The sequence below is a fragment of the Mustela lutreola genome, chromosome 1 (genome assembly GCF_030435805.1).
Source record: "Mustela lutreola isolate mMusLut2 chromosome 1, mMusLut2.pri, whole genome shotgun sequence".
In the NCBI taxonomy this organism is placed as follows: Eukaryota; Metazoa; Chordata; class Mammalia; order Carnivora; family Mustelidae; genus Mustela; species Mustela lutreola.
Window position 1 is genome coordinate 35,372,961 of NC_081290.1, and position 17,716 is coordinate 35,390,676.

Genomic DNA, 17,716 nt, shown 5'->3' on the forward strand with positions numbered 1-17,716 from the left:
AATGATAGCTACCATTTTGGGGAACACTCTTATATGTTAGGTATTATGCTAAAAAATTACATGTTTTTTCATTTAATTGCAGAACAACTCAGGTAGTTCTACTCCCATTTTACAAGTGAAGGAACTGTGACATAGTAAGTGGCAGAAAGTTGGGTTTGAATACGTCTGTTAATCATTGTACTTGACTGCCTCTGAACTAGAGTTTAGAACTGTACACAGTACTTTGGTTTGAAAGGCCATGTTTTTGTTAAGGGTGAGATAGTGTATTCTGTCCCATTTCCAATCCAGTCCTTAATGAAGTCCGTTGTTTTGTTGGGCTTTTTAACTGAAGTTTCACAGGCAAAGTTGCAGAAGATGACCTCTGCAAACACTCCTAGGTCTTCCTGCTTTGTTGTATTGAGTGCCTATCAGGCTTAAATTTTAAGTATTTGAAGTGTTTTCTCCTTTCTGTGCATTACCTTGTGTTCCACACACCAGAAACCTGTCACTTTCTGTCTGCTTGTATAGTCATTTGAATTTTTCCTGCATTTTCTCCATTAAGTTGGGTGATTTACTACTTGGGACTATTACTTGATCATCGTAAACTGAATAGATTTCTCACTGGAAGACCCCTTTCCAAATGAGTTAAAAAAATTTTTAAATTTGTTTGGTGTGTTGGTTTTTTCTTAAGGTGGGGAACTTAATCTAGAGAAATACTATGTGTCTTTAGTCTCTTCCCAGTTTTTAAACCTGGTTGTTATCTTTGGAGGCTCAGGTCGCACAAGACCTTTACCCAAGCTCTGTCCTTGCCCACCTCAGGCTTCTGTAAATAGCCATATGTCTGCTCCCATCACTTCACCTTTTGTATTTAATTGTCGGTGGCTATCTGGCCTATTTCGTTGGGAGGCCCATGAGGTCAGAGAGGACCAATTAGATAATCAGTAGGCTTGCTGATGGAATAAATGAACAAAGATCACAACTTTAATCTATGCTTGTAAAAGATGGTACATTGCTGAAAAGAATTATTTGTGATCTTTTCCCATATAATTTAATAGGACTTAGAACAAAACCTCAATATAAGATACTAAATTGTCTAAGTTGGTACTGACAAATAGTGCTCTATTAGTATATGGAGTGTAAAGGTTCTGCAAAAAGTTTAGCACTCCCAACTGTTCTTTGTTATATTTTGGCTTATATTAGGATTTTTTTTAAGATTACAAAACTTCTGGGGCACCTGGGTGGGGCTCAGTCAGGTAAGCATCTGCTTTAGGCTCAGGTCATGATCCTGGGGTCCTGGGATAGACCAGGGGGGAGTCTGCTTCTCCCTCTCCCTGTCCCTCTTGGCTGCTCGCTTTCACTTGCTCATTCAGATAAATAAATCTTTAAAAAAAAATCATAGGGGCACCTGGGTGGCTAGGTGGGTTAAGCCTCTGCCTTTGGCTCAGGCCATGATCTCAGGGTCCTGGGATCAAGCCCCGCATCAGGCGCTCTGCTCAGCGGGGAGCCTGCTTCCTCCTCTCTCTCTGCCTGCCTCTCTGCCTACTTGTGACTTCTCTCTCTGTCAAATAAATAAATAAAATCTTTAAAAAAAATAAAAAAAAATCATAAAACTTCTGAGACTGTTAACTACTATAGGTTTATATTTATGTGTATATTCATGCTTTGGTCTACATAATAAATACTAAAACCATGTGAATAATTGTTTCTGTAGTTGGGCACATAGGAGTAGATTTTGCATCTGTGTAAAGGGCATTGTGGGTACTTTCAAAGCCATTTTGAAAAGTGGCTGAAAATTATTTTGAGTTTGAAATTAAAATACAGTTAACTGGTTGAATATCTGTAATAATGGCATTTACTATTTATGGTGATATTTACCAGTCCCTTGAGTTCCTTTGCATACTTTATGTTTACCTGTCACATCAGTCCTCTAAATCAGATTGTTATCCCTAATTTACACGGAAAAGAGGAAACAGGTTCTGGTGAGTTAGGTAAATTGCCCAGGATAAAGGACCTGGTACTGTTGAGATTCAAACCCTATTTTCCCTTGACCTTGGACTTTGTTGTAACGGTATTGACTAGTCTTTTGTCTTACAGAATCCTAGAAGTTATAATAAGTAAACCTACTTGTTCCAGCTGTTAGAATACACTAGTAGAACTACTTTCATGAATTGATTTGTTCTATTTAAACCTGAACTGGATATGGATTTCTTTTCTTTTTTTAAATTTTTTTTTTTTTCAATTTTTTCGACACAGCGAGAGAGAGAGATCACAAGTAGGCAGAGAGGCAGGCAGAGAGAGAGACGGAAGCAGGCTCTTTGCTGAGAAGAGAGCCTGATGCGGGGCTCGATCCCAGGATCCTGAGATCATGACCTGAGCTGAAGGCAGAGGCTTAACCCACTGAGCCACCCAGGCACCTTGGATATGCATTTCTAATCCATCCCTCTTAACACAAGACATCCTTGTTACTGAAAAGCTGCAAGAGATAGTAGTATATGAAGCCCAAAACAACAAAATCTATAATCTCATTCAGAAGTTAACTCTGTATGTGTATTTTCTTCCAATGTTTTATTTATTTATTTATTTATTTAAAATGTACCTTTGGTGTAAATGAGATACAATACCCACATAAGCTTGTGTCTTCATTTTGTTTTGTTTTAGTTTTTAGTTTGTTTGTTTAACTTAATGAGCTTTTTACCATGGCCTTAGAAACTTTCTAAATACTGGCTACATTTTATTATTTTTTTTGAAAGTTTTCTTTATTTTTTTAGTAACCTCTACACCCAATGTGGGGCTTGAACTCACGATTCCCAGATCAAGAGTCACATGTTCTTCAGACTGAGCCAGCCAGGCATCCCTTTACTGGCTACATTTTAGAAGATATTTTGAATAAACTGATTACTGGAGGTTTTCAGTTAATGTTGAACATGAATGTAGTTTCCAGTTTTTGCCATTATAAATGATATTGTGATGAACATTGGCTCTTAAAAGTTACCCTCAGCTCTGAATAATTAGAGTAACCGGTCTAATAATTTTTTAAAAAATTATATATAAGACATTTTAGTGATTTGAAATGTAGTGACTTTAATCATAACTTGACAAGTGTATACCACATGCATGTACTTATACTTACTAGGAAATTTACATGAGAGTTTTTAATAGACATTGCCTTAGAGGAGAGGCGAGTACCTTTTACTTTGCCTTTTTTTTTTTTTTTTTTTTACCTTTTTGTATTTGAATTTTAAAACTGTAAATGTGTATTACTTTAAAAAATTTATTTCTTTGAAAAATTAAAATCTTGGTTCTAAACTAATACCCAATTAAAAAATATATAATAGGGTTTAAATTTTGTTTATAACATTTTAAACTTCAGTGCTTTTGTTTTGGAGAAAGTTACTTTCTCATTGCTTATTTTCATATTGACTTTTCATTTCCTTTTTTAAATTTAGATCAAAGCACAGATGTCTCAGCTTTGTAAAAATACAAAACGAAGCTGATTTTTGCTTGACTGCACTCATTGACAAGTACTACATGTATAGTGTTTCCAGAATTTAATAGCTAAAATAGCTAAAATGTTTCAAGTCAGGATAGGAGTGCAGTAAACATCCTCATGGTATGTGCACCAGACTTAGAGGTCAGTGTTCTGCCTGCTGTCTTTTTTATCTTACAACATACTTTTTAAAATATAAGTTATTTATTTATTTATTTTTTGCATAGTATGTATTTTGTTTCTTACTCTTAGCAAAGGTAATGTAAAAGAAAGTGACCTGCTTAAAATTTTGAAGACTTTAAAAAAACTGTGATATTTATTCAAATTTCATTTTTTGATAGTATTGGTTTCTTTATCTCAGTGGTTCTGAGCATTTTTCCTGTCATCGTGAATGGCATTTATGTGCATCTATGTATAGAAATGTTATCTAGCCATAACATTATTGAGAGGAGTTAAATGAGGTTGGAGAGCAGAAGCCATAATTCCTTTCTGTTGAAGAAATCATATAGGCAAGCAAATGAATGAGATAAAAAATCTTGATTCCACTCTTAATTTATTTGAATTATGTAAATCATTCACAAACTTACGACTTGTGATACACTTCACAATTTCAGAACACAGTAATATTTTGTAATACAGCTACTGAAAACTGTTTTCTTAACTACGTAACTTCTATCCACTGTGATTTGGGATGATATCATATGGAATTTTTCTGTCATCTTCTGTTGAATATTTGTTTTTAACTTAGGAAAAACAACCTTTTTTCCTTAGTTTAAAATTTTCTTATTCAGAATATGACTTATATGTACTTATTTTTTTATTTTTTAAAGATTTTATTTATTTATTTGACAGAGATCAAAAGTACGCAGAGGGGCAGGCAGAGAGAGAGGGGAGGAAGCAGGCTCCCTGCAGAGCAGAGATCCCGATGTGGGGCTCGATCCCAGGACCCTGGGATCATGCCTGAGCCAAAGGCAGAGGCTTTAACCCACTGAGCCACCCAGGCGCCTGACTTATATGTACTTTTGAGTAGAAATTTTAAAAAACATTTCAGAGTATGAAAATTTTGGTTATGATATTGGTTATGGTATTTGATTATGATATGAATATAAACAAAGATCATTTGTTTGAAAAGTTTTCTTTGTTTGATCATTCATGATAAATCTTACCCCAGATCTTGAGAGAATCTTCGGGATTGTACAAAAGTAAAAAACAGCCAGAAAGGGAAATTCATAGGTGAGGGACCAAGATTCAGAACAGAGGACTTCTTTCTGCTCTTTTTCTTTTATGCAGAAGAGTGATAGCTGAGCCTTACGGGAATACAAACATACCAAAGCAGTATACAGAGATCTTGGGCTGAGATTTGAGGATAAATTTCAAATCTAAGGGCTTAGAGTTGAATTGGCCTAGAGCATTTTATAGCTTAAAAAGTACTCTCTTACACATTCTCATTTGATCCTCAAAACAACCCTTTAAAAATAGTTTCTGTTATCATGCCTGTTTTATAGATAGTGAAACTGAAGTCACAGAGAAGCTAATTTATCCTTTTCTCAGTAGTGCCGTAACTTGAATCATGTATCTAAGATGAACTCTTTCTGCTATCCCATGATGTTTTAGCCTAAGGTGATTCCTAGAATACAGTCAAATAGGTAAGGGAGGAAAAAGGTCACTGAGGAGAGAGAAGGTAGTGTCTCAGACATAGGGAAATAGGGACACATTAACTGAGTTTCCAGAAGAGTGGTGGCAGCCCTGGGTCGCGTGCTGCAGAGATGTGGAGGAATTGAAGAGCTGAGGAAATTCTTGATGACCTCCAAGTGTTAAGCTTTCAGAAGCAATGGGATAGAAGGTTAGTTGAGGAGAGTAGTTCTTTTCTTCGATTTTAGCTTTCTCCTGAGAAGTCATTTGTCTGTGACATTTATTTTGGCTGTTAATTATATGCTGGTATGTAATTATTATTCTGTGGGTTAATTATAATTAATAATTAACTTGATTGCAGGCTCTTAGAGGTAGGGGATGCCTTTTATTTCTTTAATATCCTCTAAATTCCTCTTCCAGTTACTTAGTCCCCTGAAACTTGTTAGATATATCCTTCCGAGGAAAGGAGAACTAAGAGAAGACATGGGTTTGAATCCCATGTCTGCTTGGTGATGTTGGGTAAGTCGCTGAAGCTGTCTGGGCCTCAGTTCTTTTGTCTTTAAATGACAAGGTGAGAACTGCTGCATCCCCAAAGTTTTAATAGTACAACTTGACAAGTTGTGATTTGTTGAATTATGAGTAAGCAAAGACTTGTCATTCTCTCATGTGTATCTTACCCATACAATGATGTCTTACACAACAAGCCTGTTGGTCACATTCACCTTGTTTCTTGTATACATTAGCATTCCACTCTGTGGAAAGTATTTTGTTGTTATCCTTTCTAGCCTGCTTTAGTTTTTTCCTTTTGAATTGTATGCTCTCTTTGAAAGGGTGTTTTAAAGGTTTTTGTTATCGTAAAAATATTTTGTAAGAATTTCAGAGTTGGGTTTTAATTGTATTTTTTCTTGTAAATGGCTCTAGATGGAACAGTATAGGGTCATCCTGTTGGGATCGGTACAGGAAATACAAGGAATTTGTAACTATAATTGCTTGGCTATTAATTTGAGTTTTAGAACTTGTCATGATAGAATCCACGGAGTCTTAACTCCTAAGAACAAAGAATTGTGACTATTTAGGCTATATAACGGGGTTTATTTCAACATTGAAATTTTTAAAATGTCTTTAACTTCTCCCAGGCATAGCTTTAGCACAATTTTTAGTAAATGATTGACTAATTTGAACTTGTGTCTGCTTCCTTTCCTTGCCCGTTTCCCATCAGAGATGCAAATGTGTTTAAAAGTATGTCATTAGTAAGAAGTAATAGGAAGTCAGTTGATAGTTATGTAATTTCTGTATTGCTCCGAAGGGATCTTTGTAAGAGTGAAACAAATGTTGGTAGCGGGATTGGTCATATCGGACAGATGTGGAATGCGTCCTGATCAGGAATTTACATTGTGACTTCCTGTGCAAAGCTTATCTCAGATGTGTGACCATGGTCAAATTGCTAGCTTCCCTGAACCTATTTTCCTCATTAAAAACAGGGATAATTCTGCTTTGTCAGAAGGACTGTTGTTAGTATGTAAAAGTACTTAGCCATTATACAGGCAGATATAAACTATAGGTATGGCTATGTTTGATTGAGATCCATTTCCAATAAAAGAATAGAGCAAGTGAATGTATTACTAAGAAGTGTTGTATTTGAGTGAACTTGAACATCTTATTACATTGAGATGTTGGGTCATCCGATGAAAGTAATCCCAAATGGTAGTGTATTAGTCTGTAGCATCATAATGTTAGTATTACTAAGTGATAGATAAATATTTTGTTCTCCATGTTTAATATGAAAGGTAGCCAAAGTTTTGGGATATCTCTACCCTTTCATTTAGTCCATTGTCTGATTTACTACTGGATAAAAACTTCTGCATAAAAACTTGGGGTCAGAAAGGTGTTTCTAGGAGAACATTATTTTTAGAGGTGAGCAATTACCTCTGTGATATAATTGGGAATAAGGTTAAAAATAGAGTAGAAAGCAAACTGAGGTGTAGGCTCCCTAAATGCCCTGGAGGCAGTTCTAGCAGTTTCTGGCGTATTTCACTTTCTCAGTTTTGAAACTTTGGAGCTCTCATCAGTAGAATTGATGCTTTTTAGAAAAAAAAAAAGAATGCTTATTCTGAGTTCCCCATTTCTGACCATCTTCTCTATTTTCTGTTTAAAAAAAAATAATTATATGCATTCTGAATTGTTACTTTGCTCTTTGCTCTTGCTGTGGGTTTTTATTTTTTAAGTGGAAAGAATTTTGATACCATTGTTGATCACTGTAAAGATTTGGTTGGCTATTTGAAAAGATGATTTCATCATAAATCACTTTCTTAAAATCACAGTAGAAGATAATTTCCAGGGCACCTGGGTGGCTCAGTGGGTTAAGCCGCTGCCTTTGGCTCAGGTCATGATCTCCGGGTCCTGGGATCGAGTCCCACATCGGGCTCTCTGCTCAGCAGGGAGCCTGCTTCCTCCTCTCTCTCTGCCTGCCTCTCTGCCTGTTTGTGATCTCTCTCTGTCAAATAAATAAATAAAATCTTTAAAAAAAAAAAAAAAAAAGAAGATAATTTCCATCCTGTGACCTTGAATCAACCTTGGTTACCCATGCTTTTTAAAGAAGAGCCCCCTATGTTTGCCTGGGGGGAAACAGAAGAGTGCTTTGTTTTTCTGTAACACTATATTTACATTTTAATTTTTATAAAAGATTTTATCCATCTATTTTTGAGAGAGTGTGCACACAAACATGAATAGGGTGGGGGAGGGGCAGAGGGAGAAGCAGACTCCCCACTGTGCAGGGAGCCCAATACCAGACTCAAGCCCAGGACTCTGGATCATGACCATAGCTGAAGGCGTATGCTTTACTCACTAAACCTCCCAGGTGCCGTGTATAAAACTACTTTTAAAAAGATATTAAGTATGTTTGAAATTTTTGGTGCTAAAAGATAAAATAGTACAATGAGTCCTTGTGTACTTATCAGTTGGCTTCAGCAATTATTTAACTCATGGTTGTTTTATTTTGTCTATACTTCTCCCTTTGCATTTTCAACTAGATCCCAGGCATTATCTCTCTTTGACTGAAAATACCTAGAGGGATCTCTCAGAGATAAGGACTCTTTAGATGTGATAATCGACATTGTAATTATGCTAAAAATATTTTTATAGTAATTCCTAAATGTCATTTAATCCAGTCACTGTTCAGAGTTTCCGGTTCTTGCATAAATGTTCTTTTATAATGTTTGTTTGAATCAGGATGCAAACAAGGTCTGTACATTGCATTTGATTGCTGTCTCCTAAATCTCTTCACCATATCCCTGCCATATTTTTGTTTATTTACTTCTTGCTATTTATTTACTGATAAATCTTAGTTTTCCTGAATTTAGGTGCTGCATCCAAAGTTTTTCCTTATTCAAAGAGTCGATACATGATCATTATAGGATACTTGAAATGAATAAAGAGGAAAATAAAATCCTTCACCCAGAGACACCCAATGTTGAACTTTTGGTATACATTCTTTCAACTTTTTTGAGCATGTGTTTTCCTGTGCTTTTTAACCATGCGCATGTGCTATGATTATTTTTATATCCTATTTGATATATTGTGTTGTGATCATTTCCCCATGTCATTATGAAAAAATGAAACATTTGGCTGCATGATACTTCGCAGTATGTATCATAATTTAAACATTCCCTTTTACCCAGACATTTAGATTGTTCCAATTTTTGACTCTTACAAAATTATGAGAACCATCTTTGTACATAAATCTTTGTATTTTCGATTTTTTAAAAATTTTTTCATTTTTTATAAACATATAATATATTTTTATCCCCAGGGGTACAGGTCTGTGAATCGCCAGGTTTACACACTTCACAGCACTCACCCCAACACATACCCTCCCCAATGTCCATAACCCCCCACTTCTCCCAACTCCCCTCCCCCAGCAACCCTCAGTTTGCTTTGTGAGATTAAGAGTCACTTATGGTTTGTCTCCTTCCCAATCCCATCTTGTTTCATTTTTTTTGATAGAAGCAAAAGAATTCAGAGGGCATGAATATTTTTTAACTTCTGGATTCATTTTGCCATAATAGTTATTATAATTTTTAATCTCAAATACAGTCTGTAGCTTACTTAAGAATCTGTTTGCATATGCTCTATGTTATTAAAATACCTTTGCCAGCCATATTAGTCAAATATGTTTTTTTCCCAGTTCTTTTGCTCTTTTTATTTTATTTGGGATTTTCTTCTTCTTTTTTAATGTACACGGTATTATATTGTAAATTTGTTGGTATTTTCCATTGTATATGGTAGTTCTTCCACAGTGGTCAAATATTCAACTAAATTGTCTTCTAGAATTACTGATAGGTTTTTTTTCCTTTTTACTTGCTAGGAGGTTTTCCTAGGACCATTTATTAAAATATTGATCTTATTATTTGTAATTCAGACTTTGATGTATAAATAAATACATTTCGTGGTTGGTATGTTCAGAAAATTCTATAAGAAAGAATTTATTTATTATTTACTAAGTCGTTTTATCTCTTATCCTTTTGCTTCCTCCACCTTCTTTTTTCCTCCTTACCGTCCCAGCTATTGTGTATATCCAGATGTCTTTGATTCTGGATGTGCCTTCGGAAAATGCCTGTAACAAAACTAGTCTAGTCCTTGTATTTTTCCTCCTGTTCTTTTTTAATGTATATTTTAGAAATGAATTTGAAAGTGAATTCCCATTTGCCTTTATTTTAAACTCAATTTGACAAAACAACATATCAACATTAGTAGTTTGTGGTATTTACAGTTTCAGTATTTTGATTTTCTTGTTAAAGCTTCCACTGGAGGGTGAATAGGAGAAAGGAATGGTAAACTTTTTTTTTTTTTTTTAAGATGTTATTTATTTATTTGACAGACAGAGATCACAAGTAGGCAGAGAGGCAGGCAGAGAGAGAGGAAGGGAAGCAGGCTCCCTGCGGAGCAGAGAGCCAGATCCGAGGCTCCATCCCAGAACCCTGGGATCATGACCTGAGCTGAAGGCAGAGGCTTTAACCCACTGAGCCACCCAGGGGCCCGTAAACTTTTTTTTTTTTTTTTTAATTTAAGTTTTTAATTTTAATACAGTGTAGGAAATATACAGCATTATGTTAGTTTCAGGTGTACAATATAGTGATTCAGCAGTGCGGTATAAGTGCTCATCATGATAAACGTACTCTTTAGGGAAAGGTAAACTTTTCCAAACTGAGTTTGCGAAGAATGATTATACCAGATTTAGGGCAGAGGCTGATTTTAGAAGTACCCATTGTGTGGTCCATTATATACTTAGTCATTTCTTGTTGATGATGGAATTTGGTTCATTTTGTAATACATTTACTTAAAAAGTTTAGAAACCTTTATATATATCATATATATGTATATATATACACGTATATATATGTATATATATATATGATATATATACACATACATACATACATATGCACTCACACACTTTTTTTTTGGGGGGGGGAGAGGGAGAGAGGGAGGTGGGGAAGGGGCAGAGGGAGAGGGAGAGAATCTTAAGCAGTCTTCTTGCCCAGCATGGAAACCAGCAGGGGGCTCAGTCTTACAACCCTGAAATCATGACCTGAACCAAAATCGAGAGTTACATGCTTAACCAGCTGAGCCACCCAGGTGTCCCACCTTTTATTATATAAACTCTAGCCAACAAATTCAGTGATGACAAAGGGTCAGATGAGGATTAAGAAGATTTTAGTATATTCACTCCAAGAGAAAATTGAGATGGAATTATTTGTTCCTAGAGCTAATAGTTCTGGTAGGGGGAAGAATAAAAACCTTACTGTATGGTTATTCTTTTAAAAAAGTTAATATTTTGGGGGCGCCTGGGTGGCTCAGTGGGTTAAGCCGCTGCCTTCGGCTCAGGTCATGATCTCAGGGTCCTGGGATCGAGTCCCACATAGGGCTCTCTGCTCAGCAGGGAGCCTGTTTCCTCCTCTCTCTCTCTCTGCCTGCCTCTCTGCCTACTTGTGGTCTCTCTCTGTCAAATAAATAAATAAAATCTTTAAAAAAAAAAAAAAAAGTTAATATTTTGGGGGGTTGCCTGGGTCGCTCAATCATTAAGCCTCTACCCTCCGCTCAGGTCATGATACCAGAGTCCTGGGATCGAGCCCCTGGGATCGAGCATTGGGCTCCCTGCATCAGCCACCCTACTTGGCTAGAATCCTGCTTCTCCCTCTCCCACGCCCCGCTTGTGTTTCCTCTGTCACTGTGTGTCTCTCTGTCAAATAAATAAAATCTATAACAAATAATAATAAAAGCTAATACTTTTTGAATAGTCAGAAGCCACAAAATGGTATACAGTGAAGTGTCCTTACTACTACTGCCTCCTCGCCACTTAGGCCCCCTTCCAGAGGCAACCAATTATGTAATTATTTTTACATACTAAATTCTTAAGGTTTTAGATAATTTGTGAACATAGATAAATTTTTATCTCTATAGATAAAAATTATTTAAGTTTTTATTGTGTGGGAGTTTTGGCATCAGTCTTTAGTATTTTGGGCAGAATCATTTATTTAATGTACAAATGTTTACGTGTATATACAAGTTTACATATCCTTAGGTAAATACATAATTGATTCGAGCAGTAAAATGTAGTATGACAACTTCTGAAAATGAGAAGATGTCATCTGATCACCTTAACAGAACCCATACAGTCATTTTAATGTGGTGTAATTCTTCCCTGTGTTTAAATTCTGGGCATATAGTAATTCTACAGTCTTTTCCCCCCTAACCACAAGAATTCCACATTGAGCATTCTGGATTCCGTACTCATTTCTTATGAGGGAAATGAATTTTCAGTAATACTGCTCTTGGAAGCAGGGCAGGGAACTAATCTTTATTGAAGAAGAGAGAAAACTAGAGATTGGCAACAAAGTAGGGAAGTTAAATAAGGGTACATATTTGTATAATGCAGCCTTGGGAAAAATAAAGGAAAAATCAAGTTATACTAATTCTTGTTTTTTTACTTTTATAGAAAGATTATATTTATTTAGCAGAGACAGATATAGGTAGAGAGGGAACACAAGCAGGGGGAGTGGGAGAGGGAGAACAGGCTTCCCACTGAGCAGGGAGCCCGATGCATGGCTTGAACCCAGGACCCTGGGATCATGACCTGAGCTGAAGGCAGTTGCTTAATGACTGAGCCACCTCGGTGCCCCATAATTCTGGGTTCTTAGACCTGATTTTCTTTGCTTTCCTTTTTTTTTTTCTTTGTTTTCTCTTCTCTTCTTTCTTTTTCTCTTTACTACTACTCCACCCCTCCTCCCCCTTTCCTTTCCCCTTTTCTTCACACCCCCCCCCCCCCCCCGCAACTGTGGGGCTTGAACTCATGATCTCAAGATTGAGTCGCATGCTTTACTGACTGAGCCAGCCAGGTGCCCACAGCTCCCCCAGCCTCTCGCTGCTCCCCCAGCCACCCCCCCCGCCTTTTTTTAAGGAATGAATATGAGATGTGTAGAGGATAGGTTGCCATTTTATTATGTTTTGATGTAGGTACCAGGAGGATTTATTTTAAAAAGGAAAAGAAAAGACCTTTCCAAGTCATGAATTCGGTTCATGATGGAACCTCAATGGAGCAGGGGCAGCAGAAGCCAAAGACTTCAGGTCATAAAATATAAAGTGGTTGAGTGCTTGCTTGGAAGGTCAGAAATACCTAATACATAGTATTCTACCTTAAGTAAAAATTAATTTTTAGCCTCTTGGTAGAATTACAGGGAGGGTACTCAAAATGAAGTTTCTGGAAAACAGTGGATAATTGTGGAATTAATAGTACATTGCCCAGTTTCGCTCATTTAAGATAGAGTGTCAGTAATAATCTGTTTCTTTTTATCATTTACAAGGACTTCTAGGATCACCTGGAAGTAGTGTTAGTCTGCTTTGTCTTCTCTGGTCTGTTACAGTTTTGTGTGCTTTCCTTGTATTTTGTTGTCCTTGACAGTTTTGAGAAGTGTTGGTTAGGTGTTTTGTAGAATTCCTCTCAATTTGGGTTTGATGATTTTTCTCATGATTAGACTTAGTGTGATGTTTTAGGGGAAGAATACCACAGAGGTGAAATACCTTTCTCATCACATCTTATTAAAGGGTACATGACAGCAACATGATTTATCACTAATGATGTATACTTTGATCTTTAGGTTAAAGGTAGTATTTGCTAGGTTTCTCCACTATAAAGTCACCTTCTCTTTTTGTATTCTACCCTTTAGAAGTTAAGTCACTAAGTCCAGGACACATTCAAGGTCAGAGGAGAGTTAAGCTTTACCTCTTAAAGGGGTTAAATCTACATAAATTATTTGGAATTCTTTGTGGAAGATTTATTCCTTTCCATCCTTCTGCTTTCCCTCCTCTGTTGGGAGTATTTAAAAATAAACCACAAATAACACACAATCATTGATATGAACATTTTTATGGTCCTCTTTTTTTTTTTTTTTTTTTAATTTGTTTTTTAGTAATTCTGCACCCAGTAAGGGACCCAAACTCACAGCTCCTAGATCTAGAGTTCAAGAGTTGCCTGTTTTACAAAGGAGCCAGCCTGGCACCCCTATTGGTCTTGATACGTATTGTCATATTACTTTTCAGAATTTTGCAGCAGTTAGCTGCAGGACTAGCAGTGTATGAGTAAACTTCCAGTGTACTTTTGTACTTTCTGTGTTTTGCTTTTTAAGTGAAAGTTCAAATTAGTTTGCCTGTATCTGATGACTTAGTTAAGATGACTTTTTTTTTTTTTTTAAAGTAAACTCTACCTTCCAGTTTGGGGCTTGAACTAAAGATCAAGAGTCGCATGTTCGGCAGACTGAGCCAGCCAGGTGTCCCAGGGTGACTTTTTATGTTTGTTAATGAGCAATAGTGACTTTTTTGGGAATTGTCTTTTCTCTTGGGCTTTACCTATTCCAGAAATTTTTTAGAGACGCTGATGGCTATTTTATTAGTTCTTTTGTCTCTTAGAGACTTAAGAGATCTATCTACCATTTTGCTTACTGGCTCCTAATTTTTAATGATCTTCAGGGTATTGTCTTTTATTCGCATTTCATGACCACATCCTTCTCGGTCCTGTTGTATTTTTAAAAATTTTTCCCTGTTTCTGTTACATTTACCTACCTACTCATAGGAAATTTGCTATCCACTGGTAAAGCAAGAAGTAAATAGTTTAAGGCCATTTATAGGTAAAGGTCATGTACCAGTAGTTCCATTCCAACTTAGTGAGAACTGTTGCAGGTTAATTTAGCATATGACCAGATTATTTCCTTTAAAAATTCATGACTGAGTCTCCCAACCATTTTGTGTTAAAAGCACTTTTGAAATATTTACTGTTCTGCAGTGTGCTATAGAAATTGCTAACTCATTTGAAAATGACTTTTATAACCTTGAAACCTATGTTAACATTTTATTACATTTTGGAAATTTTTGTTACTCCTAGGTTTTTGTAAAATTGCCTCTTTTATTTTTTTAAAGATTTAATTATTTATTTATTTGACAGAGAGAGAGAGACATAGTGGAGAGAGGGAACACAAATAGGGGGAGTGGCTGAGGGAGAAGCAGACTTTCCGCTGAGCAGAGAGCCTGATGCAGGTCTCCATCCCAGGACCCTGGATCATGACTTGAGCTCAAGGCATATGCTTAACGACCGAGCCACTCAGGTGGCCCAAAATTATCTTTTGAAACAATTTAGAATATAATAGTTTCTTAAAAGGATCTAACCAAACCAAGTATTTTCTTCTGTAAGAGGAACAAAAATGAACACTCACATACACATACTAACATAGAAATGCTTTCCTCCTTAAATCTTTTTTTTTTTTTTGAAGATCTTATTTATTTATTTGAGAGAGAGATATCACAAGTAGGCAGAAAAGCAGGCAGACAGGGAACCAAGCTCCCCGCTGAGCAGAGCAACTGACGCAGGGCTCAATCCCAAGACCCCAAGATCATGACCGGAGCCAAAGACAGAGGCCTAACCCCCTGAGCCATCCAGGTGCCCCTCCCTAATCTTTAATGTCTTGTAAGACATTTTTTGCCTTCATGTGAGTCCTTAACCTCTATGGCAACAAAAAATAGTTCCAAAATGAAAGAGCTTAAGTAAAATTATCTAAAGATAATCTAGGGTTTATTGTTAGTGTGTTAGTTAAAACATTAAAGAAAATTAAAATACCTTCTAAATATTATTTCATATTGTCATTGGATGTTATTTTCAATGCTTCTTTAGGATTTTAGATCTTTTTTTTTTTTTTTTTTAAGGTTTTACCTGTTTGAGAGAGAGAGAACAGGTGGCAGGAAGAGGGAGAAGCGGAATCCCTGCTGAGCGGGGACCCTGTTGGGGAGAGCTCCATCCCAGGACTCTGGAATTATGACCTGAGCTGAAGGCACACTCAACTGACTTAGCTACCAGGTGCCCCTAGATCTATTTTTTATGGTTTGTAATTTTATTAACTCTTTAGCTAATAGTCTAAGATAGATAAATACTTAAATAGAAAAATATGTAAAAATAGGGGCACTGGGTGGCTCAGTGGGTTAAGCCACTGCCTTCAGCTCAGGTCATGATCTCAGGGTCCTGGGATCGAGTCCTGCATCAGGCTCTCTGCTCAGCAGGGAGCCTGCTTCCCTCTCTCTCTCTTTCTGCCTGCCTCTCTGTCTACTTGTGATCTCTCTCTGTCAAATAAATAAATAAAATCTTTAAAAAATATATATGTAAAAATAGACCTTTATGAATTTGGTTTTGGAACCACCTAGAAGGAAGGGACACAAATAACCTATAAAAAGTTCTTAATCTTACTACGATATAAAAATGGATTAATACTACATAAAAAACTATAATAAATAAATAAAAAGCAGCTATAAAGAGCTGTTAAAATCAGTAAGACAAAAGTTTGAAAAAGAAGAAATATAAATGCCAATAAACTTGAAAAGATATGCAGCATTATTGGAACTAGGAAATAGAAACAATGAGTTACATTTTGGGGATCAGACATTCTGGTATAGGTATATCTTGAATATATATCCATATGTTATTGTACTATCAGTGATAATAATACTGTATGTAATTACTGTGTTACACAGTACTATGTGCTGTTGATAGAATTGGCAAAGGCTTTTTGTGAATGACCTTATTACACCTAGATATTAATTTTTTTGTACTCCACCCCACAAAAATGTGGGCACAAAGGTGGTTGTTGCAGTATTATACTAATAAAAAGTTGGAAAGTCCACGGAGGCCTGGCTGGCTCAGTAGAGCATGCAGCCCTTGATTTCAGGGTCATGAGTTTGAGCACCCTGTTGGGGGTAGAGTTTACTTTAAAAAAACTTTGGCAGGTCCCTAAGTAATCTCTACTGAAGGAATGCTAAATAGGTTCATGTTTTTAGAGAATTATGTAGCCATTACAAAGAATGATGTAGAGCTTTATGTATTGAAAGGTCTGAAAGTTTGTTGTTATTGTTGTTTTTTCAAGATTTTATTTATTTATGTAAAAGAGAGCATGGGGAGGGTAAGGGGCAGAGACAGAGCAAACTCCCTACTCAGCAGCAAGCCTGATGCAGGGCTTGATGCCAGGACCCTGGGATCATAACCTGAGTCGAATGCAGAGGCTTAACCAACTGAGGCACCTAGAAGCCGTGGTCTGAAGGTTTTTTATGCTACAAAACTGTAAGTTGAAGAATATGTATAATATGATCTGTAGGATCAACCAAAATGATATTTGTATATATGTACTTATAAGGGTGTACATACATGCATATGTATGTATTTATAAGGCTGTACATAGATGCATATGAAGAAACCTGCAGGTATTCACAGCAGACTATCAGCAGTGGTACCTCTGGGGAAAGAGAGGAGACTTAAGTGATTTGATAAAATTTTATAACACTGATAACTTCACAGTTATTTGCTATTAAGAATGTTTTAGCCTCATTAAAAACAACTTTTAAGGGGTGCCTGGATGGCTCAGTCAATTACGCATCTACCTTTGGCTCAGGTCATGATCTGATGTCCAGGGATTGAGCCCTACATTGAGCTCCCCACTCAGTAGGGAGTCTGCTTCTCCCTCTGCCCTTACCCTACTCATGCTCTCTCTCTCTCAAATAAATAAATACAGTTTAAAAAAAAAAAACCGCTTTTAAAAAGTTAATTTCCCAAGTAATAAATCTTGTATATAAGCATGTAATTCTAATGCATAATTCTACAAAATAGGGTAGTGAAACTACAGTCTACAATCTACTTTTTCACCTTTTCCAAAGATATAAGTAAGAGATTAAATTTGACTTCCCAAAGGTGAAATAAGGTAAATTAAACCCGCCCAGCATGAGCTGGAGTGTTTAAGGTTCTAACAGCAGATAATAACCTGGTTAACAGCACTGGAAAGTTCCGTTAGCATATAGAAACAGGATGACTCAACTGACTTATTACCACTGAACTCTACCAGGTCTGCTAGTTGCAGTGGAAGGAGGAAATGACCTGAATATGAGGGATATGGGGGATTGCGTTTGCCCTCCCAACATTCAGAGTGAACTCTTTGACTTCTGTGATAGGAGTTAAGAGTGTTTTTTTTTTTTTTTTTTAAAGAGTGGTTGGTTTGAGAGCTTTAGATGTGTGTACAGTTCTGTCCTTTATGTGAC

General features: G+C 36.4%; 1 protein-coding gene across 2 annotated transcripts in view; it reads left to right on the forward strand.

Annotated features, from left to right (window-relative positions):
- SMIM14 (small integral membrane protein 14) overlaps window positions 1-17,716 on the forward strand; it is a 70,662-nt gene that overhangs the window by 4,190 nt on the left and 48,756 nt on the right. Inside the window, exon 2 of one of the 2 annotated variants that reach the window (XM_059163228.1) lies at window positions 15,347-15,497. The exons of the other annotated variant lie outside the window; for it this stretch is intronic. The gene's annotated coding sequence lies outside the window, so the exon portion shown is untranslated. The remainder of the gene's footprint in view (window positions 1-15,346; window positions 15,498-17,716) is intronic. 2 annotated transcript variants of the gene reach the window in all.